We start from the raw sequence: 27937 nt of genomic DNA on the forward strand, positions 1-27937 counted from the left end.
GTATGTGTGTTTTTGTTGTTGTTTTTTTTTTTTTTTTTAAGGCTTTGTAGCATGCATTTTGCCAATGGAATGAGAAGAGAATCTTCCGTTACCTCGTCCCCCCCTTTTCTTTTTTGGGCCTTCGAGGCTTTGCGATGTACACTTCACCAATGAAATGAGAATGAAATTGCTTATTATCTCGTCCATTCTAGTATTAACCGATTACTTACCGGACTCCTTTTGGCCTTCGTCGTGTTCGATGCCGACGCTATTTGGGGGTTCCCGATCGTTGCAGTGTCGATTTGCCCTTTGGTTTATGACTGTAGGTTCTTTCGAGGTCATTTGAGTTTGACATTTTCTCTCGATGCTCGAGCTCGGGGATCCGAACTTCTCGTACCTTGAAGAGGTCGATTTATCCTCGGCCCATGTCAGGCCCCCTCTTAGCGGCTGGGACGAAGTTCCTTATGTCTTTGATGCAGTTTGTTTTTATCTGTGACAGAAGTAGTTCGTCGGCCTTTCTCTTTTATCTTCCCCTTTTCTTTTCGTGTTTGAGTGAGGGTTTTTCCCCCTGCTCTTAACGGGGTCGTGAAAGCGTAGAGGTATCGTTGAGGAAGGTCTCCTCCCTGTCGATCAACTAAGCCTTTGTTTGCGTCGGGACGAGGTCTTCCCCGTGTTCTCGATAGTCGGATTCAGCTCATGTTAGGACGAGGTTCTCCTCCTGTTCCTAACAAGGCTGTGAGGGCACATAAGGGCCGTTGCGAGGGCCTCTCCCCCCATCCGGTCTTTAGAAAATTGGGCCTTCGACCTTGCTCATGTTAGGACGAGGTTCTCCTCCTGTTCCTAACAAGGCTGTGGGGGCACATAAGGGCCGTTGTGAGGGCCTCTCCCCCCATCCGGTCTTTAGGAAACCGGGCCTTCGATCTTGCTTATGTTAGGACGAGGTTCTCCTCCTGTTCCTAACAAGGCTGTGGGGGCACATAAGGGCCGTTGTGAGGGCCTCTCCTCCCATCCGGTCTTTAGAAAATCGGGCCTTCGACTTTGCTCATGTTAGGACGAGGTTCTCCTCCTGTTCCTAACAAGGCTGTGGGGGCACATAAGGGCCGTTGTGAGGGCCTCTCCCTCCATCCGGTCTTTAGAAAATCGGGTCTTCGACTTTGCACATGTTAGGACGAGGTTCTCCTCCAGTTCCTAACAAGGCTGTGGGGACACATAAGGGCCGTTGTGAGGGCCTCTTCCCCCATCTGGTCTTTAGGAAATCGGGCCTTCAACTTTGCTCATGTTAGGACGAGGTTCTCCTCCTGTTCCTAATAAGGCTGTTGGGGCACATAAGGGCCGTTGTGAGGGTCTCTCCCCCCATCCGGTCTTTAGGAAATCGGGCCTTCGACTTTACTCATGTTAGGACGAGGTTCTCCTCCTGTTCCTAACAAAGCTGTGGGGGCACATAAGGGCCGTTGTGAGGGCCTCTCCCCCCATCCGGTCTTTAGAAAATCGGGCCTTCGACTTTGCTCATGTTAGGACGAAGTTCTCCTCCTGTTCCTAACAAGCTTAACTCCAATTGCATGGGAGAGTTTTTTTCCGTCGTTATAAACTCATGCTAAAAGAAAAATACGCGAATATGAAACTTTTTATTTAAGGCGAAGCTATTGGTAATACATTCGTAGGTTTTCTGAGTTTCACGGTCGCGGGAGCTCTGCTCCTCCAAGCTCTTTTAAATAGTATGTTCCGAGCCGGACTACCTTCTTGACTTCATACGGGTCTCCCAGTTTGGGGCAAGTTTTTCCTGATTCTGAGGTTGCGAGACAGTGGCTCGCTGTAACACCAGGTCCCCCGCTCTGAAGACTTTGCTTTTGACCCGGGAGTTGTAGTAGCGGGCTACTTTCTGTTTATAGGCCGCCATCCAAACTCGAGCCGTCTTCCGCTTTTCTTTTGACAAGTCGAGGTTGGCCTTGAGATCCTGTGGGTTGCGCTGTTCGTCGAACGCCACGACTCGTGCTGACGGAAGCTTGAGTTCTATTGGGATCACGACCTCTGTCCCGAAAGCTAAGGCAAAGGGGGTCTCCCCCGTGGGCAATCTCTGAGTAGTCCGGTATGCCCACAACACATGATAGAGCTCGTCAGCCCAAGCTTCCTTTGCTTTTTCAAGTCTCGCTTTGATGCCCTGCAACAGAGTCCGATTGGTTACCTCGGCCTCGCCATTTGCCTGAGGATGGGCCACCGAAGTGAAGTTGTGGGAGATGTTTAGGTCCTCACAAAATTTAGCAAACTTTGCTCCAGCAAATTGTCGTCCATTATCAGTGATGAGGGTTCTGGGTAAGCCGAACCTGCAGACAATCGACTTCCAGACGAAGTCCCGCACTTTGGCTTCCATGATTTTTGCCAAGGGTTCAGTTTCGACCCACTTGGTGAAATAGTCTATTGCCACCAGGAGGAACTTTCGCTGCCCTGATGCCATGGGAAAGGGTCCGAGGTTATCCATTCCCCACTGCGCGAACGGCCACGGGGCACTCAACGGTGCCAGTTCAGAGGCAGGTTGCCTTTGTATATTGGCATATCTCTGACACCGGTCACATCTTCGGACATATTCGACGGAGTCATGGTACATGGTAGGCCAATAGTAGCCTTGTCGGAGCAGCTTATGGGATAAAGACCTGGCCCCTATGTGACTTCCACAGACTCCCTCATGTACCTCCCTCAAGGCGAAATCGACCTCAGAAGGCCGGAGACATTTCAAGAGGGACAAGGAGTACGACCTTTTGTATAGCTTGCCTTCGTAGAGGATATATCGGGAGGCCTGGTTCTTAAGCTTCCGAGCCTCTTTTGCATCAGGAGGAAGAACCTCGTTCTTGAGGTATGTAACTAGTGGGTTGACCCAACTGGGTTCGTAGCTGACCTCCATCACAGACTGTGATTCTTCCGTGCTTGGGTGCTTCAGAACCTCGAAGAAGACTTCCTTAGGCAGTTCGGCCGGAGCCAGTGTAGCCAACTTGGAGAGAAGGTCGGCCCTGGCATTTTTCGATCTCGGGATCTGCCTGATGTCGAAGCTGCCGAAGGTAGGGATGATCTCCCTTACCCTTTCAAGATATCTAGCCATACTATCCTCCCGAGCTTCATAATTTCTACTGACCTGTCCCACTATTAATTGAGAATCACTATAGGCTTGAAGCCGATCTACTTCGAATTCTTTGACAACCTTTAGTCCTGCAATCAGAGCTTTATATTCTGCTCCATTTTTTGTTGCGGGGAACTCGAAGCGCAGTGCATACTCCGCGACAATCCCGTCTGGATTGACCAAGATCAGGCCCGCGCCTGCGCCTGACATGTTGGAGGAACCATCCACGTAGAGTGCCCAAGAACCATCAGGGAGATCGGCTCTTTCCTCGGGGAAGTTCGGTCGGAGCCCTATATTATCGGTTTCATCTTGTCCAAGTTCGGCCTCCTCTGGGATAGTGCATTCCACCACGAAGTCCGCTAATATTTGGGCTTTGATCGCTGGTCGAAGTCGATAGTTGATGTCGAACTCCGTGAGCTCGATCCTCCATTTTGCGATTCTTCCGGAGGCATCCGCTCGATGCAGGACCGTCTTGATCGGCTGGTCGGTGAGCAGTGTTATGGTGTGTCTTTGAAAGTAAGGTCGGAGCCTTCGAGCTGCAATCAATAAGGCATAAGTTAGTTTCTCTAACTTAGCATACCTGGTTTCGGCGTCTCTCAATACTCGGCTTATGTAGTAGATCGGTCGTTGAATTTTCGCTTCTTCTTTAATCAGAACTGCAGCGAGGGCCACAGGGGAAACCGCCAGGTATAGGAACAATTTTTCTCCAGGCTCAGGCTTTGCCAATAATGGTGATGAGCCGAGGTAGGTCTTCAGCTCCTCGAACGCCTGCTGACATCCAACGGTCCAACAAAAGTTCTTGGGCTGCTTGAGGGTCTGAAAGAAAGATAAGCATCGCTCGGCCGATCTCGAGATGAAGTGATTTAGAGCTGCTACTTTCCCTGTGAGGCGCTGAACCTCCTTTATCGACCTCAGGGCGGTCATCTCCTGGATGGCGCGAATCTTTTCCGGGTTTGCCTCGATCCCACACCCCGATACCATGAAGCCCAGGAATTTTTCTGAGGTTAGTCCAAAAGCGCATTTGGCTGGGTTCAGCTTCATCTTGTATTTTTGAAGGGCGCTGAAGGTCTCCTCAAGGTCGGCGACGTGGTTCACCGACGATCTGCTCTTTACGAGCATGTCGTCCACGTAGACCTCCATGTTGCAGCCGATCTGCTCTTTGAAGTTCTTATTCACTAGCCGCTGATATGTCGCCCCTGCATTTTTGAGGTCAAAAGGCATGACCCTGTAACAATAAAGGCCATGGTTAGTTATAAAAGCAGTTTTTTCTTCGTCCTCTGGCGCCATCCTGATCTGATTGTAGCCGGAGAATGCATCCATGAAGGTGAGAAGCTCGTGGCCCGAGGTTGCATCTACTAGTTGGTCGATTTTGGGCAGAGGGTAATGTCTTTCGGGCAGGCTTTATTCAGTTTTTTGAAGTCTATACACATCCTCCATCTGCCGTTCGCCTTCTTAACCAAGACCACATTGGAAACCCAGCTCGGATAGTTGACCTCTCTGATAAACCCGGCCCTTAGGAGTTTATCAACCTCCTTGGCTATGGCCAGCTGTCTCTCCGGTGCATGACTTCGAACTTTTTCCTTTGTCGGCCAGTGTTTGGGATCGACGGCCAGACAGTGCTGCACAACTTCAGCATCGATCCCTGGCATGTCCGCCGGAATCCAAGCAAAAACGTCCGCGTTCTTTCGCAGAAAATTGATAAGCTGCGTCCGCACCTCTTTCCGCAAGTTGGAGCCGATCTTAACCATGTGTTCTTCGTTCCCATCATTCAAAGGAATTGAGACAAGATCTTCCATTGGTCCGCCCCGTTCTTCTGTCAGGTCGTCGCGGGTGTCTAACCCATCAACCGGACAGGGGTCAGGCTGACCACTTCTTTGCAGGGCTATATTGTAGCAGTGCCTTGCCAGGGTTTGATCTCCCTTGACTTCTCCGACCCCCTGGTTAGTAGGGAATTTCAATTTCAGATGGTAGGTTGACACCACAGCCCGGAGGGTGTTGAGACCAGGTCGGTCGAGGATTGCGTTGTAGGCTGACGGTGCCTTCACCATCAGGAAATCCACCAGAGCCCTGGATTGTCTTGGATATCGACCTGCAACTACAGTCAAAGTTATTACTCCCTCCATCGGGATAGCATCGCCGGTAAACCCTACTAAAGGGGAGCCAATCGACCCCAAACGACCGTCAGGGATGGACATTTTTGAGAAGGCGTCGTAAAATAAAATATCAGTCGAGCTTCCATTATCAACAAGAATGCGGTGTACATCATAATCAGCAATATTTAAAGAAACTACAACCGCATCGTTGTGGGGGAACTGGACCTCTCAGGCATCTTCTTCAGTAAAGGTTATGGGTCCTTCAGTCCTTAGCCGCTTGGGCGGTCCGGTCGATCTGCTGGCCGCTCCCTTCCGGGGCTCTCTAGAGATGGTGCAGACGATCCCGATTGGAAGCCGATTTTCAGGTTGTTCTTCCCTCGACGGCGCCGGTCGTGGTAGGGTCCTCGGCCGATTCTCCCTACCTTTAGGCTGGCACCGGATGGATCTGTCGACCACTGTTGCCGGAGGAGGGGGAGGGGCCTAGAAAATCGAGGGTGAGGCCGGAGCTTGAGATCTGGCCGTGGAGGCCGTGGATCGCCTGATGGATGCTTTGCGGGGAGGCATTGGGTGAGGATCTAGTAGAAGAAGGAGAAGAGAATGTCGGAGAAGATGACTGGAATCGATCCCGTTGAGCACTCCTTTAAGAATAAGGGTACTGCAAAGACACGCGCCCTTCCTCTAGCGCCAATTCTATTGGTGCAGAATTCCGTCGAAGTCGGAGAAGCTGGAGATGGAATGACCGCGGTCGCCGTCGGGACCTGCAAAAAAAGTCTAAATCGGAGTTGGAGGTGCTCCGACAAGACCCTCCGATGCTCAAGTCAGTACTCTGCTTCAACAGAAACGGAGTGCTCGAACGAAAATTTTGACAGAGTTTCGAGATAGAGTTTCCAGCTTAGAGAAGAACGTGTCTGGGGGTTCTTTATTTATAGACGGAGGGTATAACTGATCGACAGCGACGTCTGTAACTGTCTGGTAGTGGACGGCTCAGAGCCGCGTGGAGTTTGTTACAGAGAGTAGTGGCGTCAGGGGTCGTTCAGGACCACGTGGAGCTTGTTGCGGAGAGTGGAGTGGTGTCCGTTGTCGAGACTTGCCAGAGAGTGGTGGAGCTGCATGAAATCCATTGCAGGGAGTGGAGCAGGAGGGCGGCTCTTGTCGTGACTTGTCAGAGAGTGGTGGAGTTGCATGAAATCTGTTGCAGGGAGTGGAGCAGGAGGGCGGCTCTTGTCGTGACTTGTCAGAGAGCTCGGATCCGTCGGCTGGAGCTCGGCTGGGACATCTGATGGAGCGGAATGGCTTTTTATTGTTGGTCTGGGAGAAGCTCGGATGTCCCCGAAGCTGCTGATGAGTCTACTGTTGTCGGGTAGCTTAGGCGCTGATACTATAGGCGGGAGTCACCTGCTGTAGAAGCTCGGATAGAGACTTTTTATTGGCGAAGCCCGGTAGGAATCCGGTTGCTAGAGAAGTCCGTCTGGGATTCGCCCGATGTGGAAACTCGCCTGAAGATGATCCGTTGGGGAAGTTCGATTTTATGAAGGATCTGGTGGAGGGTTGGCCGGTGATGGACTTCGGATGGCGTTGGGGAGGTTCGGCAGACATCGGAGGCGATCGGTCGTTGTAGGAATCCAGCTGCTGGAACCCGATCGTCGTAGAAGCTCATCCAATATCCAACCGCTATGGAGGTTCGGTCGAAGTCCGGTTCTTGTAGAAGGCTGAAGGGAGACTGCTTATTGTAGAAGCTCGGTCGAAGGTCAGTTGTCATGGGAGCTCGGAGTAGCGACCTGGCTGATGAGTCCTGTCCCATTGTAGAGGCTCGGTCGAAGATCGGTTGTCGCGGGATCCGACTACGAAGAAGCTCGGCTGAAGCCTACCTGTAATGGAAGTTCGGAAGGAATATGCTTACAGCAGAGGCTCGGATGGGATTTGCTTACAGTAGGGATCCGAGGTAGGCCGTCCACTGTAGGGGTTTGGAGTAGACTGCTCGCAGTAGGAGTTCGGGGCAGACCACTCGTAGTGGAAGTTCGGAGTAGGCCGCTCGCGGTAGAAGTTCGGTTATCACAGGAGCTCGGCTGGAGTCCTGAAGGCGGTCGACCGTCGTAGAAACGTGGAAGGGGCCTGGTTACTGTAGAAATCTCGTTGTCGGGGAAGCTCGAATGCTGACGAGGCCCGAAAGAAGTTCGGAGGTAGTCGATTGCTGTAGAAGGACGGCTAACAGCGAGGCTCAAAGGGCCTTTGGGGCGGCCCGATGGGTGAACACTGAGGCCCATCGTCGAAGAAGTCCGGACGGCCGAGGGAGTTCGGAGAGGCGTCACGTACAAGGTCGGGAGCCGGAGGAGCCCCGAAGGATCAGTCCTCTGCAGACTTCGGCTGGGGGGCACTTTATACCCAACACCGCCAATGGGGGTTAAACATCAGTCATAGTCGAGGCTGTTGAGTTATAAGTATTTTGATTTTTGAAATGGGATTTATGATTATATCATATATAAATATTTGAAAAAAATTGAACTTGTATTAAATTAGCATGAAATATATTTTTATGTTTATTCACAGCATTGTTCTTGAATATTATATAATATTTGAAATATCTAGTTGAGATATTTGTTACTTATTGGGCTGCCTAGCTCATTATCTCTTTTTTTTTATCTTTTTCAGATTCAGATAATTAATTACGAGCATGGGTATAATGTTGGGACAGAGCTTTTAGAGATGAGATTTAGCATTGTCAACTTCATTGACTTAGATCTATTATTTTATTTTTAGTGAAACTTTATTGGATGTAAGACATTTGATTTTGTTATTTGAATTAAAGTTGAATAATAATTATTTAAATTTTATTCTGTTGTGATGTATTGATATCGTGATGAGATGCCTTGCATGCTTATGGAGAGAGTTCTTCATAAGATGCGGCGGTTGCCGCGACTTCCGGCTCACGATCTCGGGTCGGAGGTGTAATAATTAAAGTAGTATCAGAGCATAAGTGGATAAATTATGACATATAGAATTATATATAGTATGAGTGTAGATGGGTAGACATCATGAATATTGGGATGTTAAAGTATGAGTATCATAACAAATCCATCATAACAAGTAGATAAATGAATCTAATGAGATTTTACTACTACAGGGGTTATTATGCCTCCCCATCGAATGACAAGAACTATTTAAGAGATCACAAGAGAGACATCACAACCATGGGGTGGTAGCACTCTCCATCTGATTAGTGGCACCCCTCAGGAGGAGGGAGTCGTAGATCCTATTAGGACTACTTCGAGAGTACGTCAGGAACCGGACATGGCTCAGTTAATACAGACCTTAATTGGGATGGTGCAGATGCAACAACAAATGCAGCAGCAAATACTTGAACAACAACAGATACAACGAGATGCACAACAACATTAGCATTCACCACAACAACATGGAGAGCAGCCAGTGCAACAGAACAACATTTCAAAATTTAAAAAGCTAGCTCCTCCAGCCTTCAAGAAGACTACTAAACCTTTGAAGGCTGATAATTGGATAATGAAGATGGAGAAAGCCTTCGCTGCCCAAGAGTGCCGTGATGAAAAAAAGATTTGATATGCAGCTTATTTACTACAAGGAGAAGCGTACAACTGGTGTCAGCGACTACAGCGTAAGTATGAACAAGATGGTGAAATACTTATCTGAGAGAGATTTCGGATTGCATTCTACGATCAATATTTTTCTTAGAGTATAAGGATCCCGAAAGAGCAAGAGTTTATTTATCTAAAGCAAAGGGGTATGAGTGTGACTGAATATGAAGCAAAATTTACAGAGTTAGCTAAATTTGCTCTGAGATTAGTGGATGGTGAGCAAGAACGAGTTGACAAATTTGAGATGGGGCTGAGAACCGAAATTCGAAAACAAGTGGTTCCGTATGAATTAACTACTTATGCAGGTGTGGTAAATAAAGCACTGATAATTGAAAGAGAAGTCAATGAAGAACGCATGGAAGGGAAAAGGAAGCAAAGAAAGAGAGCGAGATCAAATGATACACAAGGGCAGGATAATAAAAACATCAAAGTTCAGCTAAGGGAACAACAGATAATAAGACTCAACAGATTGATGGTGAGCGTGCTCCAGATATGATAAAAATCATATTGACAAGGATTGCCATTGGAATACAGGTGCTTGTTTCAAATGTGGTCAGATGGATCATAAAATTGCTAACTGCCCACTAAGCATTGAAAATCAATTTGGCCAAAAAACTTATGACAGACAAAACAAGGGTGGTGGGCAGATTTCTAAAACTCAGAAAAGAGTTTTTGCACTTACTCAACAGAATGCACAGGCTTCCAATGCAGTAGTGACAGGTAAAAAAAATTTCGAAGACGAAATTTTTTTTAGGAGGGAAGAATGTAATACCTTAATCCTTAATCACACAAATCTCCAAACAGTAAAAAGATCACAAAAAAAAAATGTAAAGAACCCTGGAAGAGTTCTATTCCTTCTCCAATTCAAAGTCTAAAATCACTAGGAAATAGAGTTTAAATCAAACTCAAAATCCTCCCCATTGAAACCCTATTTAAAGGCCCTAATCGCTTTGGTTTTTCTCACCGAAAAATCTTCAAAAAAATCACCATTTAACTCACTGGTTCTCTTCCCTGATTTTGCCCTGTTCATTGATGGAATAATCTCATTTTAGCCATCGAAAATCGGATCAAATCCCTTAAAAAATTAGGTAAATCTCTTCTCTCTTATTCCCTTAATCTTTTAGAGGTTTTAATCTTGAATCTTTGTGGAATTTTCTGCGAAAAAATTATTTGAAAATCATTATTTTTTGGATGCACTGTTTTTTCTTTTGTTTTTGATTTTTCGGCTGTTGGTTGCCGTCACCGATCACCGGACCCAGCCGCTCAGCATCGCGGGGACTGCCCCACTGGCCTGAGTGGTGGTCGGCTGGGGGGAGGGTCTCCTCGTCGAGAACAAGGGGGAGCAAGAGTTCTGTTCCATGAAAGGAAAGAAGGAAGAGAGGGATGCGGGTTCCCTTTCCCGTGAAAGAAGAAGAAGAAAAAAAAGAAAAAAAAAAGAAAAAGAAAAGGAAAGAAAAGAAAAAAATAAATAAATAACTAAAAAAATATGAGAGGGAGTTTCTCTCTTTTTTCTCTCACCCTTCAGTCTGAACCCTTGCTTTCTCTCTCTAAAATGTTGGACTTTCTCTCTCTACCTTTTCTTTCTAAAATTTTTTCTCTCTCTTGATGGATTTTCTTCTCTCAAAGTTATCTTTCTAAGATTAGCATAGTGAAAGACTTTCTTTTGATGATTTTCATCGAGCTTAGTGAAGGATCCGATCTTAAGTGAGATTTTGATTTGGAATTTTGTTTAGATCTAATTTTGAATTAGAATTAATGCAACAATATAATTTTGAATAATAGGCACTGAAGAATCTTCTAAAGGTTAATCGATCTGTTCGTTCACTGGTCTGTGAAAGGTAAATAATGAATCATCTTCTCGAGATATTTCATATTTATTCTAAAAGTAAATAATTATTCTTTGAAATTATGCATGATTTATAAAATTATATTTTGAACGAAAAGTGATTCTGAAATACTATGGTTTATTGATTGTGCATATGTTCAGTGAAAATTATAATATGTTATGATATAAAAGTATTTTGATACAGATCGGATTTATGCTCTCAGCCTAACTATATTTCAGTGGACCCCACCAATGGGGATTATACGTTGGTACTTAGTAGACCCTGCCAGTGGGGGTTGTGCGCTGGTATTTAGTGGATCCTGTCAGTGAGGGTTGTGCGCTGGTATTCAGTGGACTCCGTCAGTGGGGGTTGTGTGTTGGTATTCAGTGGATCCCGTCAATGAGGGTTAAACATTGGTCATAGTCGAGGCTGTTGAGTTATAAGTGTTTTGATTTGAAATCGGATTTATGATTATATCGTATATAAATATTTGAAAAAAATTAGATTTGTATTAAATTAGCATGAAATGTATTTTTATATTTATTCACAGTATTGTTCTTGAATATTATATAATATCTGAAATGTCTAGTTGAGATATTTGTTACTTACTGGACTGTCTAGCTTATTATCTCTTTTTTTATTTTTTTCAAATTCAGATAATTAATTGCGAGCGTGGGTAATAATGTTGAGACAGAGCTTTTAGAGACGAGATTTAGCATCGTCAATTTCGTTAAACTTAGATCTATTGTTTTATTTTTAGTGAAACTTTATTGGATGTAAGACATTTGATTTAGTTATTTAAATTAAAATTGAATAATAATTATTTGAATTTTATTCTACTGTGATGCATTGATATTGTGATGAGATGCCTTGTATGCTTATAGCGAGAGTTCTTCATAAATATGCGGCGGTTGCCGCGATCTCCGGCTTGCGATCTCGGATCGGAGGCGTGACAATAATCCTGTATGGTAACCCAAAATTGCTTGATATTTGTATCTATGTGTATATTCATCGTATATACGGGAACAGTTTTTGAAATATATAATACTTGTATCCATTTTATACTCAACCATTTACGATGAATATGGGTGTGCTTCTTTTTGGTAGTTCATTTGATGTAGGTACACATATCTATACCAGCTAAATAAAAATGAATATGGATATCTAGGTGGTTTTATAACTAGCACATGTACAGTCCATTTTTATCCTGCTTGCCATATCCATCATCAAGATGTAAATGCTGTTAGATTTCAAAACTTACCACTCCACTAAAAACCAACCTATCTGACACCTCTTGATCATGAGAATCTGTTGGATTGCTGATGAGTTGAGTGATGCTAGCTGGAGTGCACTAGACTTGCATTGACATATGACGATTTATCTCCAGTAACTGGGGCCATCATTAGATTTTCCTCATGGGATTCTTAATCATGTCAAAATCAACCATGTTATGCTCAATTTTTAGCAGTCATAATCTACTCCAGACTTGCCAAAGACAATAAGCACATTTTTAGGTTTTTTTAAGAAATATTTCTTCTTTATTGTTTATAGCTGTAAGTGCCCAAATTCTTGCTAGTTCTGTGGCTCTTGAACTTGGGATTTATTTCACAAGATAAGTACGACTGTTAGAATGCTATCGTGGCTTTTGCAATAGTTTAAGGCCTCTCAATATTTTCAACATACGTGTAATGACATTCATAAATGGTTAATGGCTGTTATGTAGTCTGTTCAAAGAACAGTATATTAATTTTTTACTGTCATACTTAATAAAAAGTAAAAGTTATCAATTGAACAATTGTACTGTGAAACAATAATGTGGTTAAATAGCTCTGTTATTCCTATTTCCCATTGCAATGGCTATTAACTGCCATTGTCAATTAACAGTCAAATTTTGCTCTAGAAATAATGCAGTCAATATCTGGACGAGTAACTATCTATTTCTAGATTGGATCTAGTCTAATGAGATACTTGTGAAGAACCTTTCCCACTCATACATAATTTACATCTGTAGAATCCAAATAAATTCTCATTTTTTCCTTCTCGCTTCCTTTTGTAATTTTTTAGCCAAGTTGAACAATCAATGCCCTTTCATGTTTTTCCCTGATCCTTTTGTTTTGACAGGATGCCTTTTCATTATCATGATCCAATAACATATCATGTAATTCAGTAATTCATGGTTGATTTGTTGTTGCTAGACCCAATTGATGTTAGTGTTCTTACATTATATTCCTTACATCTTAGCTTTTGTGTTATCTTTCAGATGGTTGAAGCAATCAGTACCTGAGCTGTTTAGAGAATAAAGATGGACAACTCACATGGGGGCATTGATAGAATAAGTGAATTACCCGATTCTATTCTCCATCACATCTTATCTTTGAGAACCACAAAAGACGCTGGGTGAACTAGTGTTCTATCGAAGCGATGGAGGTACTTATGGGTTTCTATGCCTACTCTATACTTCGATCAAGAACAATTCCCCATCAACTTTCAGGAACATGTGGACACTGTGCTGCTTATCCGTCAAGATGAATCAAATATATTGAAGTATCGTCTCATGATCTCTGATCACTTGGATCATGGTGTTTTACATATATGGTTGCAGTATGCAACAAAGAGAAATGTTCATGAGCTTGACCTCAAGCTTCTTGCAACTTGTGAGTTTGATTGTCATAGGACCGTGCCCGATTACCTTCTAGTGTGCCGGTCCCTGGAGAAACTGAAGTTGGCCCTGCCCCGATGGCGACTTGTGTTGGGTGATTCTGTTATTAGTAGGCTTACAACTATGCACCTTAAAGGTGTCATTTCTTATTCCAACTAATTGAGTAGGCTAGTTTCAAGCTGTCCTCTCCTTTAAGGAACTGTGCTTGGAAGATTGCAACTTCAAGGTTTTGACAATTTCTGCAAAGGAGCTCAAGAGACTGACTATAGCTTGCTGCAATTTTGATTCCTTCAACAGAATAGAGATCAGCACCCCCAAACTATTGTCGCTCAACTACTCCTCAGGAAAAGCACAAGGATGTTATTTTCATGACATTTCCACTTTAGTTGATGCAAGCTTAATGATTTTTAATCTAGAGTATTCAGAAATGCATTCTAGTAAATGATGGAGTATTGATGAAACTCTACGAGGTCTTTCTAATATGAAGTCCCTGACCTTCACATACTTGGGTGGTAAAGTATGCCTCTATCCTCCTATTTAGAAGTTTTCTTAATGCTTGGTTGATGAATTTGTAGTGCTATTTTTAGATGTTTTCTTTAGGACTAAAGTTCTGAATGGTAAGTTATTAGTCACTTTAAATCTCTTCTCATTTGAATATTTTTCCTTTCAGCATCTCTCCCTAGATGGACATTTATCTGGCTGCCTGCCAATTTTTCATAATATGAAATACTTGAGGTTGGACTTGGTGCTTATCAGTGTTCACCTGGAGGCAATACTGTACATGCTCATGCACATGCCCAATCTTGATACTTTGGTGAGATATCTTGAAGTGGTAATACCCTTTTTTTTAAAAAAAAAACAATTTTAATGATTACTAAATTTCTTGCACCAATCATCTTTCTTTAAATGTCTAATGGACAACGGGTTTTTGTACTATTTACTCCTTTCTTCATTTCATACAGTTTTCCTTGCATTCCATGTGCAAAGAAAAGATCAGTTGTTGGACATCATCAAAACATGGCATCAAACTTTGAATCAGCTGAACAAGAGTGGCAGTTCCTTGCCGTGCTAACTTGCAATGAAGCATCAGGTTCTTTTAGCTTGATCATGGAAAGTGGCATTAGTGAATCAATTTCTCCTGCCTTGACCGGGGGAAGCGGCACTCGAGCATCAACTTCTCTTGCCTTGGGCAGTGGAGGCACAGGAGCATCAACTTCTCATGCCTTTACCATAGGAAGGAACAGCCAACCATCTCCCAGTCTCGCCTTTCCCATGGGTAGGGACAGTTACCTTTTGGTTCTTTTTAAATTCAGTGCTGGTTATGAACCTGGGCTTAGCGAGGCTGGGAAACGTTGGGTCAATTTACTTTGGATTTGTTTCAATTTTAGCATAATATTTGAACTTGCTTCTGAGTAATTCTAGCTCTTCTCTTCTCTCTGTCATATTAGTCCGTATTGTGATGTGGCTTAATTATATGGAATTCTGCAGACAATTGAATCATAACGCAGAAATTCAGACAAAATGAGGAGAACGCACATGATGTGCCAGCATGATTGGTATGATAACAATCACATGCATAGCATGTGATTGGTATTATGAGTTGAAGTGGATGCAGTTTGTCTATAAATGCCATTATATTTTGACAGGGGGTCAACTGTTAAACTTTTTAGTGCTAAATTCGAGCCAGTCTTGGCACTCGACCTGGCAGGACTACTACTTCAAATTAAATATGAGCAGTTTTCTATAAAGGCTTTATCAAAAAAAAAAAAAAAAAAAGTTCTTTTGCATTGTATTTGGAAGGGAGTTAAGTGTGAATCTTTTAATGTTGAATTCAAGTCTATCCCGGCCCTTGAGCTGGAAGTATTGGTTCAAAGGAAATGGCTGTGATAGAAGTTATTTATTTTTATTTCCATTTTGAATTCCAACTCCCCTAACCAAGCATTCTCTAAATATAAATAGTTTTATCTAAAAACCTTTGAAAAATATTTGTACTATTCTGTATTTGTAGGAGATTAGGTGTAAAAGTGCTAATCTTTTATTTGAACTACTATTTGCACTCCGCAAGTAGGGAGTTCAAACAGGCATAAGCCACTTTACTTGAAACCCCCTACGGTATGTAAGTATTGTCTGCAGAATTTCTTATCAATGTTTTGGTCATGCATGTATGTGCAGAAGCACCTATTGGCATCACAACACGTCTCTGATGTACAGGACACCAATAAAGTGCAGTGAGAACTATAAGAGAAATCATAAATTTTTTCCATGATGTGTATCAGGGAAACACACTTAACTCTTGCTAGATCTTTTTCATCAGATTTTGATCTCACTAAGTTTAGAGCTGTGTCACCACAACTTTTAGCACAAAAATCTGAAATGTAAAGTAATTGCAATTCGTAGGACAAAACTAAATGTTTTATACATCCTCTCTTCAACTTTAGTTCACTAATATCCTTGGAAGCCTTTTTTTTTTTTTTTGGAGGGAATTCTTGGAAACAATTTTAAAAAGGAAAAAAAACCCTTTCCAAGAAGAAACATCTCCAAGACTCCAACATAACTTGTTCCTTTCCACCCCCATCCATGATGAAGAAGTCCAAAGGGCTATAGTCTCTGGGGACCCAAGATCAATTGCTCTTTGCTTTTCTATTTAATCAAGAAAATCCCTCTCTTTCACTTCCTCATGGTTGTCTATCTAGTCATCTAATCATTATCATTTCTTGATTTCTAAGTCTTCTAATCACTTCGCCGTTAAGTTTTTTCCTAACCATGAAATACTTTTCTTTTTGATGGGAAATCTTCAAGTACTTAAACGTAAATGTCCAATATCTTTTAGGCTTGTCTAAACTAAATTTGGTAACAGACTTTAAGCTCGTTCAATGGGTTCTGAAATCCTTCAAAATTTATTGAAAGGGATTAAAATCTACGTTGGTGCGAGACATGTCTAAAAGGTATGGCATATTCAAATGATGACAAAGGCCACCTTGAAGGTGAAAAATACTAACTAGAACCACCTTGAAGGCGAAAAATACTAACTAGAACCAACCTCGTAACCCTCTCAAAAATTTGATAGGCAATGGGTCAACCAACATTGTAACATAGCATATTGTTAGATCTATTTTGAAATCTATATTATAAATTTAGTTTAAATCTCTTTTAAGAGCATAAAAATAACTTTAAAAATTTATTTTAAATTAATAATTTTGTATAATCTTAGATTTTTTCATCTATGAAGAAAAAATAAAAGTCTATTGGACAGAGTTTTTAATAAAACGATGGATAAAATTTTTATCGATATAAATATCTCTATTTTAATATATATATATATATATATATATATAATATTTGATGATGTCGGGACCTGTCATTGGCCGATGCCGCGTAACTTTGACCATGGCTTAGCTTGGAAGGATATCATTGCCACATCATGTCGCACCCAGCGGACACGACCCCGTCCGCCATGGCCTTGTTCAACGGATAACGTTACCTCTTTCCTTAAATCAGCTACGTCCAACTCTGGGGACCCACTGTACCAAAAAAAAAAAAAAAAACTCCGGGGGGACCCACGGGTCTATAATTGGTGTCCGAGCCCGTCAAATTCAGGCTGGGCTTGGCGGGCGGCGCTGGCCATCGGCTCATGATAAGCTCTACTGCGGCCTGCGGGAGACACCGGCATAATTATAAATCAAAAAAATAAAAACTTAAAAAAAATAAAAAAATTCTCATGCTAGTCGCGTGAATCTCACGTGGCAGATGCTCAGGATATATATATATATATATATATATATATATATATATATATATATATATATATAATTTCAGGTGAAGGTGCTCCCTTCTGGACGACGGGAAGGAAAGAGGTGGAGCCAAACAGCGAAGAAAGCAAGAAAAGGTCGCTCGAAGGTCGTCGTCCGCCATAACGATGATGAGTTCCCCGTCGAATACGAGGCCTTCAACGGCCTCAAGTTAACCCGCCCCTTTCCTTTCCCTCTTTACCCTTTCTCTTCCTCCATTCCTTCGAGAAGCCCAGAGATCAAGAAATCTCTCAGAAATCTCGCAATCTCCTCAGATTCTCAAATTCCAGATCTTCTCCCTACCCTCCATCTCTCCCGACGATCAAAAGGTTTTACCTTTTATCTTCTCCTGTGAATTTGAGATCCCTTGTTTTTGTTCTTCTAATCCGGTGAGCTAACCTAGAATTATTCTCTTTGAATATCTTTCTTGAATTGTACTCCTTGAAGATCGTGGTAGAGGAGGTGGATGGGGAAACTTCGCCTTGTTTCGATCTCAAGAAAAATATCAGAAGTCCGAATCTATTCGAATCAAGAGCTATCCGATGAAGAATTGGCCCGCATTTTGTAGGTAGGTAATTCTTCATCATTTTTTTAAAGTTTTCCAAGGTTAGGGTTTCTAGTTATTGCTTGTTTTCGTTAGCCAGCAGAGGAGGCGCTGCTCTTCCAGCGGTATAGCGCTAGTGGTCATGGAGAGGATTTCAAGATGAGGGTTCAACCGTATGTCCAACAGGTTCTCATCGCATATTCTTGGTTCTGACAGCTATTCTTATCTTATAGTTCTTTAGCTTATGATATTCTTTTTTCACCTTTGATATTTGAATTCTGATGTGTATATAGCTTCGTCTAGTATGACCTGGAACGCCAAGTTCCTGCCCTCAAAACAGTTCCTTTTGATGAGATTGAGGAGAAGGCATTAGTTTCTCTGGCTGAGGTACAATTTTTCTGCCTTTTCTTTATTCTTACGGGCGTATGGATCTCCTGTTTGAGAGGTATACTTTATAAGTGGCTGAAATTTGTTTTAGAACAATACAGAGGCGGAAACAGAAAATGTTGGGTTAAAGAAGTATTCTTCATCATGTTAGTTACTTGATTTATTGCAGTGATATGGGTATTTAAAGAATCAAATGGCAAAATACATTCTTCGGAGTAATTATAAAATAAATCTGAGCACAATATGATTAATGTCAGAGAAGCTTTTATGATCAGTATCAAAGAAGTTTACATATAACTTATTTAAGTTCCCAAAATTATTTGCAACAGTGTTTTGTGAATCCTTGATGAATCAGCTTAAATTGAAATTGGCAAAATTTGTGAGATTGTTGGATTTGTTTTGATTAAAATTGGAGTTGATCATGAAATATCCTCATGGACTGTACTACAGGTTGATAACCTGCATGATTGTTAGGCACTTCCTCAATTAATGTATGATAAATTGAGCCTGTTGGAATCAACTGACATCACATATCATTACAACATAACTAGTTTTGTAAAATTACTGACATATGAAGCATCGTGGGAGTGCTTCTATGTTTGATGTCTTTTTATACAGTCAGCAAATGTTCTCAAACTTTGTTGAATCTTACTTGTATATGCTTATTGGCATACTGTCTCTTGCTAGTCTTGGTATGTTTTCTCTTCTTTTATTTTTCTTTATTTTTCCCACAATTCCTTGGGTTATTGTCCAATTTTTAATATTATTTAATATTAAAACCCTTTTTGTAGATATAGTTTTAAAAAAGTGACATTGCTTTTTTTCGTGCTCTTATATTGAATTTAATCTTGATTATTTTAAGCTTTTTTATCCAACTAGCACACTCAAATTCAAATTCATGGCATATGATTTGATACTAGCAAGTTACCATGTATAGATCAAAAACAATTAATGGTTTCAATACTTGAACTCTAGATCCAACACGTTGAGATTCCATAATTGGTTTGAAAAAGAATCTTAGAGCATCTAGAGTTGGGCTGGGAGTATCTCTTAACATCTTTTTTCTTTCCATTGGAGTTATTTCACAAAGACTTGCCACCTTAAAGAGGAACGAGAACAATTACAATGGCACACTTGAAGAGCGCAATATAACAGAGAATTGTGTGCTGCTCCCCCCTTCTCTCTCCATCTCTTGTTATTGTTGTGGGCCCTTTGGCACTTTGTTAGGATTTTGATTGCTATTTTGCTTTTATACCAATGCTATCACATATGTTGCTTGATTATTACTATTAGGTCTGCTAAACTATCTGATAGAAGCAGGAAAAAAAAAATCACAGCTAGAGGCATCTGATGTTTGATATGCAAGGATCAATCCGGACAGCAATTGGGTCTTAAAGTTAAGATTGTTCAAGTTCACCTGCAATATACCAAAGTCAAGACCTAGAGAATGAACTTACCAGTACAAAACAGTAGCAATTAACTGGATCTTGCAAATGTTGTGCTTAAACATGCCAATCTTCTAAGAGATTTTTGATTTTACTCCTGATTCTGCAATTTTTGTGAATTATGTCAGTCAGCATGGTGGCAAGGTGACTATAACTTGATGAACCATCCTTTGAAATTAACCCTGATTCTTAGATTTAATGGATCATAGCCGTCAATATTTAAAACATTACCTTTTCCTTCTAGCAGGCGGAGTCCTAAATTCAGTTGTCTTCCAACTGATCTGAGTTATAATCTTACAATGGTAGTTATAGCAGTTTTGCTTGCCGCAGTGCACCAAAACTGCTATTTTGTTATAACGAAGAGGAGTATTTTACAAAAGGACAAAGTTCTATGCCTGCTTAACCAGATTGATAGCGATATATGTTTTTGCCCTTTGCGGCTGCCTTTCCATGTTATTTGATTTGTTGACCTGCTGTGCCAAAATCGTGCTAGGGAAAAAGCAAAAGTAGTAAAAGAAAAGGGTGACTCCGATTGTTCCTCATCAGGGGCGGTCAATACATTTGGAGGTCTAAAGCTAAATACTAAAATATAATTTTTTAATTAAAATTTATATAAATTTTTTATTAAAATTTTATTTTTTTAACTGTTTGAGATGCAAAATTTTTAATTAAATTTTTATAATCAAGTTCTTCTAATTTTTTTTTTTCAATTGATAATATAGTCAATCAATTTAATCTTTCTTGAGACATTATTGATCTTAAGTAAGATTTTATTAATTTTAATTTTAAAAATTTTTTTTCTATCGAAGCAATATTTACTAGAATTGTTAACATTATTTTAAAAGCAATATATGCATTTGAAAAAGAGTCGAGTCATCTTATATGATTGAGTATGTCCACTGGACTGTTATCTTTCACTTGTATAATTTTTTTTAAAATTTTTAGATCTGAAAATAAATCTAAACCATCAATATCAGAGTAGTTAGTTATTATATTTTAAAAAATATTCAAGATTAAGATAATATTCTTTCAAACTATCATTGTTTAATGAATTTAATTTTTTATCACTAAATAAAAAATTAAAAATATTTTTATATATCTTAAATTGTTCAAATCTATTTTGGAGTGAAAAAATTACTTGATCTACTATATATAAGAAAATATATGAAAATAAATGGTAAAATATTTGAAATTAGTGGTAAATTACTTGATCTAAGAGATTTTGTTATTTCATTGTCAACATTCTCATCAAATTGTTTCTTTCTATGAATGACACGCTTATCATGAAATTTAGATTCTATTTTCATTTCAGATATAATTTCTTTAGAAGAAATCATAGCGGATGCAAATTCATCTTCTCTATATTTTTCAAAAAAAAGATCTTTTAATTGTTCTATAATAATATTAATATGCATATCTTTTGATTGTAAACTTTTGTTAATTGAGTTAACAGCAAATAATATATTATACCAAATAGTCATGCCCAATAAAAATTCAAAATTTTTAAGCTCATATATTGTTAAGCAATTAGTTTCATTTTTACTTTTAGGATCTTTACTAACTTTTGTTAATTTCAATAAAGCATCTTTTATTTGTGGAGCTTAAAATCTTATTGCTTTAATACTTTCAATATGACTTTCTCAACTTGTTTGTGATAATGATTTAAGAGTTAGAACGAAAATATTATCTTGCAAAATTTTTCATCGTTTAGTAGAAGAAAAATATAATGAATATATACGTTGTACCACTTCAAAACATAATATAGCTTTAGTACAAGAACTAGCCATGTCATAAAGTACTAAATTTAGACTATAACAACCACATGGTGTATAAAAGGATCTAGAATTTTATATCTAAAAGTTTTTTTTGCACTCTTTGCTGTTTGTCCTTCATATTAGATCCATTATCATATCCCTGTCCTTTTAAATTATTAATATCAAGTTTAATATATTTTATTTCATCCATAATGATATCAAAAATATTTTTTTCGGTTGTATCATCTACTTTTAAGAATTCAAAAAAATATTTCATAATTTTAATTGGACTTGATGAAATATCTACACATCATAATATAAAAGACATTTGCTCTTGATGACTTGCATCTGGAGTGTAATCAAATATTATTGAAAAATATTTTGCTTCTATAATTTTTTTAATAATTTTATTTTTAATTTCACTTGCTAACAAATTTATTAATTTATTTTGTATATTATGTTCAAGGTAATGAGTATGAATTTTATTATCTTTAATACGTCGAATATATTCTTGTATCATCGGATCGAAATCTGTAATCATTTCAATTAGACTTAAATTTTTTTTATTATTTTCTTGATATATCTTTTCATTTTTTTATGAAAAGTCAAATTATTTTTTACCAAGAGTTTTTACTACAGTAAGAATTCTTAATAATACTTTTTTTCAATATTCTTCATCTCTATTTATTTGTTCTTGAATACTTTTATCAATTATTTTATTTTTCAACAATCTCATTTTTAAATCAATCTATGAACTCATATTAATAATATGCTCATTACTTATCTTATGACTTTTAAGTTTAGCACTAAGATTTTTTCAATCTCTACTCCCAACATTAGCTAGTTTACTTATACTAGAAGTAGAATTAAATAATTTATAATAAAAATAAAATATTCTGTCTAAGTCTTTTGAATAAACTAACCATCTTCTTTCATGCTTCTCTCCGTTTGCCAACTTTTGAATATAGTATGTAGTAAAAAAATATCTTGAGAATTTATTTTTAGAAAAATCTATATCATCAATTCTATTTGATCTTTTTCTACTAATAAATCTCTCAAATTTATATCAATATTTGTCCATTGACTTGGATCATAAATATTTTTAGGAATGTAATTATTTAAATTAACCGATTGGTTCTCTTCACCATGACTTTGAGGATCATTTTGAATTTTTTCGTTGATTTCTTCTTGTTCTAATATTTCATTCTAATTCTAAAAGATTATTAACTTGTTCATTTAAGAAATATTCATCAATATTTTTTAATTTATTATTTTTATTACTTGTAAAAAATTTATCGAGAGCTCCTTTTTGAGATTGTATTAAACTTTCAATTTTTTTTGAAACTTTGAATAATTAGATTTATATTTTTGAGTTAATATATTTAAATTCTTATTATGAATTATCAAAAAATTTAACTATTACAATTATCTTATATTTTTTAAATAGCTAATACAAGTAGGCCTGCAAATGGGTCGGATCGGATTGGGTCTTGAGTGATCCCGATCCGATTTCTTGATCGGGTCTTGATATTGGACCCATACCTATCTTAATAAAAAATTAGATTGGGTCGGATTGGGTCGGGTCCATGGCCGAATTTATTGACCCATTGGATCATTCGGGTCGGGTCGGGTCCATATATAATCCAGTTCCAATCCATGAAATGCGGATTCGGTTCGGGTCTAATTCGGATCGGATCGGGTCATGTGTTTAAAAATCTGCATAAAGTGAAATTAGAGGTGACATCGACAGCAAAATAGCATGACCATATCTATCTTTTCATGTAGATATTCTCTTCTCTCCTCTCTTCCCACGTCTTCTCACTTCACCATTGATAGTGGATATTGTATACCATCCCTAAGACAATAGTAATGTACAACAGTAAACAAGTAACTGGATATTTTAATTATGAACAACTGTTGGTATGTCTCCAGTTTACTTTGTGTTTGTGGAAGGATTTTTAGAAAAATTTCAAGATTAGCTGTAAGAATGGCATTTCTTGTGTAGTGCATTAATGATCTTGTGATAGTGTGACAGTATTAAAGATTTTAGTAAGAGATTTAAGAAAGAATTTGGGTGAGTCACTCTTTTGGTCCAAGTCCAAATTCTTATTTGGATGAGTCATTCTAACTGAGTTCGGATCTTATATTTGAATCTGATTCGGATCAGATCGGGTCGGATCATATATCTTGAGATCCAAATTGACCCAAAAGTCTCCACGGGTCGGATCAGATCGGGTCCAAATTCAGAAAATTCAGATCCGGTCTGGAAAGATGAACGGGTCCAATTTTTGAACCCGACCCGGCTCCATGGGTCTTTTAAATGGATTCGGGTCGGATCTAATCGGGTCGGGTCGGATCACGGATCAACCCGATCTGTTTGCAGCCTTAAATACAAGATCAGCAATCAAAATTTTTAATTCAATGAATCAAATATTAAATAAAATAGAGACAATATATAATAATATAATATAAATTTTAAATTAAATAAAAAAATATAAAGATTAGAATAATAATATCTGATTGTTGAATGCTGATTGCAAATGAGATGATCAATAATCAACTAATTTATAGTATCCAATTGTTGAATGTTGTTGTACGAGAGTGCAAACTGCAGAAAATATGAGTTAGAGTTATTATCAAGAAGAAGAATAAAGAGAATAACAAAAGAAAAATTAAGAAATAGATATTATAAATTAAAAAAAATTATTTTTTTTTGTAAAAAAGGAGAACTGTATTAATCTAGAGAAAAAATGGATAATCCTATTGAATTTATAAACAGAATAATCCAAACTACAAAATATCAAAGTATCAAACACTTCTCAATCTCAACTAGTTTTGAGAATTTACAAATCTTCCGAAGGAGTACAAAAATAGATAATAAAAAAAATTTAAAAATTGAACAAAATTTTATATTTCTGTGGAGTTATATGTGTAAAATATGGAGCATCCACAATATTTCTGTCAAAATATAACAGTATAAAAAAATAAGTAAACAACCTATTTTTATAAAGGATGAAAAAAATGATCGTTGGTGGCTTGATGCCTGGATTAACTCGATAATTGGCCACTGTTAATGAAGAGGCCGTCCGCCGCCCGCTCCTTTTTTTCGTTTTCTCCCACGCTGCCGCGAACAGTAAACCCTTACGCTTTGCCACGTGTCCTTGAAAAACTTAAAAAAAAAAAGGCCGACAGATGTCACAGACCTTTCGTCTTCCACTGTTCCTTGCCATCGATGACCTGTGACCGACCAATCGATCATCGACGATCGCTCAACCGCTCAGGGCCTCCGATGAGCGGCGCTGTTCATCTTCTCGCTGGCCGAGTGGGGAGGGGGGATTTGGAGGCAGGGGTCTTCCGAAAAATGAAAAAAAAAATAGTCTTCCAGAGATCAGGGGCCTTCGGTCCTTCATCCTAGGAAGAGTTTGACATGCGGCATCGGTGGCCCGGCACCGTTCATCTTCTCGTGGGATGAGGGGGGGGACCTGGGGGCAAGGGGTAGGGGCCTTCTAGCTTTCGAAAAACGAAAAAAAAAATCATCTTCTTTCAGGGGCCTTCGGTCCTTGGAAGAGTTTGTCGCATGGCGTCGGTGGTCCGGCACCGTTCATCTTCTCGCGGGCCAAGCAGGAGGGGGGCTTGGGGGCGGGGGCTTTTTGGAAAAAAAAAAATTGATCATCCCGTCCGTCGTCGCACCGCTTGCGGAGACGTCTTCCTCGCCACTGGTGATCGATCGGCGGCCGACCACGCGCTTAGCCGTTCTTCCTTGTCGTGATGCCGTTCATCTTCTTGCGGGCCGAGCAGGGCGTCGGGGCTACCTGGGGGCTGGGGGCGGCCGGTTGGGGGCCTTCTAGGGTGGAGGTGTCCTGCCGTTCCATCTTCTCGAGGGCTAAGCAGGGGGCTTGGTGGTAGAGCCGCGGAGGGAGGGGGAGGGGGAGGTAGCAGAGGTGGAGTCGTGGAGATGGGGTGGAGCCGTGGTGGAGTCTTGCCAGGGAGACTTTGCCGTGGTGGAGTGTGGAGGTGGAGAGACGAGAGCGGGGGGCCTCCTGTGCGGGGGTGGGGGCCTAAGGCAAGGGCTTCAGTGGCCTTACCTTTTAGCCACCCTTGTTCCTCACAACGTTGTTAGTGAGAAGTGGATAATGATGAGCAACTGTTGAGTGAGGAAGGAGGTACATCCACGAATAAGACTATTTGGTCAGCATAATAAATTACCAAAAAAAAGTCATCACAATAAGGGAAAAAGTGAGAAAAACCAAATGTTGGGCCTTAACCACTAGATTCTGCATATAATAGTTTCTGCCCTAGATTGTATGTGGATTTGATTCGATCTGACTGATCTCTTGGGACGAAAGTTTTGGCCATGAATCTGATCCAATCTTATTCGATGTTCCATTGGATTGGACATGGATCCAATAATAAAATCTGATCTAGGAACCGGATCGTTGGATTAGGATCACTCATGATTCAATCTAATCTAATCTATTTACACTCCTACCCATCCGCATAGTCGTTAAAGCACTTTGACCTCCTTCCAAAGGTAGATGTAGCCAAAAAAAAAAAAAAAAATGCATCATTCTTTCACACCAAAGCCGCAAAGACTGTCCAAAAGTTTAATTCATTGCCTTCTTTTTTATTGATTGTGGTATTCAGATGAGGGCAAGGACTAGAGGATAATCCAATAATGACTTACATTGTTGATGTTGATATAATGATTGGTGTGGCAAATATCATAGTATGAAATAATTGGTAGAAAGAACCTTTAAGAGGATCCTAGAAAGCTTGGTGCATCAGCAATGCCAATCTGACTCCATGTCCTTAAAAGAATAATCATACAAAGATGCTCAAAGATATCTTGAGGATGAGCCAAACTAAAGAATATGCTACCTTCGAGAGATTGTACAAAAGAGGTGCCTAAACACCTTGGCCTATGCCATTCGATCTAAGAAATATTAGGTCGGTTATCCAAATACAGCATGCTTAAAGTGATGTTGCAATCTCTATGCATCGAATAACTGAATCAGGGTTAGCATCGGCTGCTACTTAAAGCTAATAAGATCATTCCAAAAAGATCGGATTATAAGGAATATCTCTAAGATTAGTAAGATAATTTAAGGCACAAAAAGATATAGACAATAATAAAAAGATGTGGCCGAAGCTTCGATGTGACCCATGTCGCTCATAGAGCCGAAAGAACTGATCTGATATACATTTTTCATCTGATCTAATTTTTATTTAGACTTGAGAGTAGGGGGCATATAATATGGGGAGGAAGTTCTTTCCTCGATTGAATCCGAGGCTAAAAAAACTTTGGTCTGGACCACCCATGGTGTTAGCGAATCTGAGGTATTTTTGAGATTGACCGAGCATAGTCATAATAGAAAAGGTTTGTATGTGATATTATTATCCGATTTACTTCAAGTAAAGGAAGCTCCGAAATTCATAGGATAGCTTGCTCTGAGCAGATAAGGAAGAGAGATAGTGACGTATCTCTTATGACAAAGAATGATATAATAAATATATCTCGCTAGATAAGATAAAAGATTAATAAACATATCTCATCAGATAAGGTAGGAGATAATGAACATATTATGTCAATGAGATAAGGAATAATGCTTGATTCTCCTTCGTCCTCATGACATCTCAGTCTCTACATATAAATGAAGGTCCATAGGAGATCTTCAAGGTATGCAATCACTTCTCTCCTAATATTCGTTTCTTTCTTCTATTCTCTACTTTTCTAACTTAAACATCGGAAGATCCTCACTGGAGCCAACTCTTTCTCGATGAAACTAATGATGCCATCACTACTAGGCAACATAACCTCTCAATCAAAAGAGAGTTTGTGTAAGGATAGGAAGTGCCCTCCTTATTTTTGCAACGATCTCTCTCCCAGTAAAGAGGAAGTCTGTGTACGGACGAAAGGAGCTCCAGAATTATAGAGATGGTCCCCTACTTTAGATCTACTGATTGCAGCTAAGAACTCATGGTTTGGCACATGAGATATTATGCGCTTTAGTCTATGGGTCTCATAGTTATGCTCTTTTGGATTTTGATCCAAAAGTCGATGTCTCACGGGGGAAGGATAGTCTCGTCCTCTATAAATTATAGTCCTCCTTGATTTACAATCAATATGAAACTAATGATGCCCTTCCTCCTACACCACAATAAATATCTTCAATATTATCATTATTTTGAGATTATCAATATTAGCATTATTTTCTGTCATAATTTGTTCTGATTCTTCTAACTCTGTTGTTAGGTCTTTTTCAAACTCTAATTTATCAACGTCCTTAATGGTTAGATGTTCAAAATATATAGCATGTATTGCCTTAGAAATACAAATAGTTTTTAAACTTAATCGGTAATTTCAAAAGTTGAAACCAAATAGGAAAAAAAAGAAAAAAAAAATTATTTGTCCAAGCAAAGCACTGCCAGAATCTTCGAACTATGCACCTCAATTATTACGATTTATTAGATTGTAAGATCACTTGGTATCCTGGAAAATGCCTAAAGTAACATCTAATTTTATGTACGCAGGTACTTTGGATAAAATAGAAATTTTTAATCGTCTTGACAGAGTGCCCATTTTCCATTTTTGCCCTTTGCTGCCTTTCCATGTTATTTGATTTCTTGACCTGCTCTGCCAAAACCGTGCTAAGGAAAAAGCAAAAGAAGAAGTAAAAGAAAAGGGTGAACCCGATCGTCCCTCACAATGTTGTTAGCGAGAAGTGGATAATGACGAGCAACCGTT

The 27937-nt window shown here is 39.5% G+C and overlaps 1 long non-coding RNA gene and 1 pseudogene across 4 annotated transcripts; both read left to right on the forward strand.

Moving 5' to 3' along the window:
* Positions 1-14796, forward strand: part of LOC105052968 (F-box/LRR-repeat protein At4g14103-like) — a 37479-nt pseudogene extending 22683 nt beyond the window's left edge.
* A 2301-nt stretch (positions 14797-17097) lies between these two features.
* On the forward strand, positions 17098-27742 carry LOC140855714 (uncharacterized). Of its 4 annotated transcripts, none has more exons than XR_012138703.1 (5): positions 17098-17391; positions 17510-17630; positions 17703-17792; positions 17900-17993; positions 27724-27742. It is a non-coding gene; the product is annotated as an uncharacterized lncRNA (long non-coding RNA). The 4 variants fall into 4 exon arrangements; XR_012138702.1 differs by lacking the exon at positions 27724-27742 and adding an exon at positions 19308-19637; XR_012138701.1 differs by lacking the exon at positions 27724-27742 and adding an exon at positions 19314-19637.
* Positions 27743-27937: the final 195 nt, after the last annotated feature.

The sequence above is a fragment of the Elaeis guineensis genome, chromosome 2 (assembly GCF_000442705.2).
Source record: "Elaeis guineensis isolate ETL-2024a chromosome 2, EG11, whole genome shotgun sequence".
NCBI classification, from domain to species: Eukaryota; Viridiplantae; Streptophyta; class Magnoliopsida; order Arecales; family Arecaceae; genus Elaeis; species Elaeis guineensis.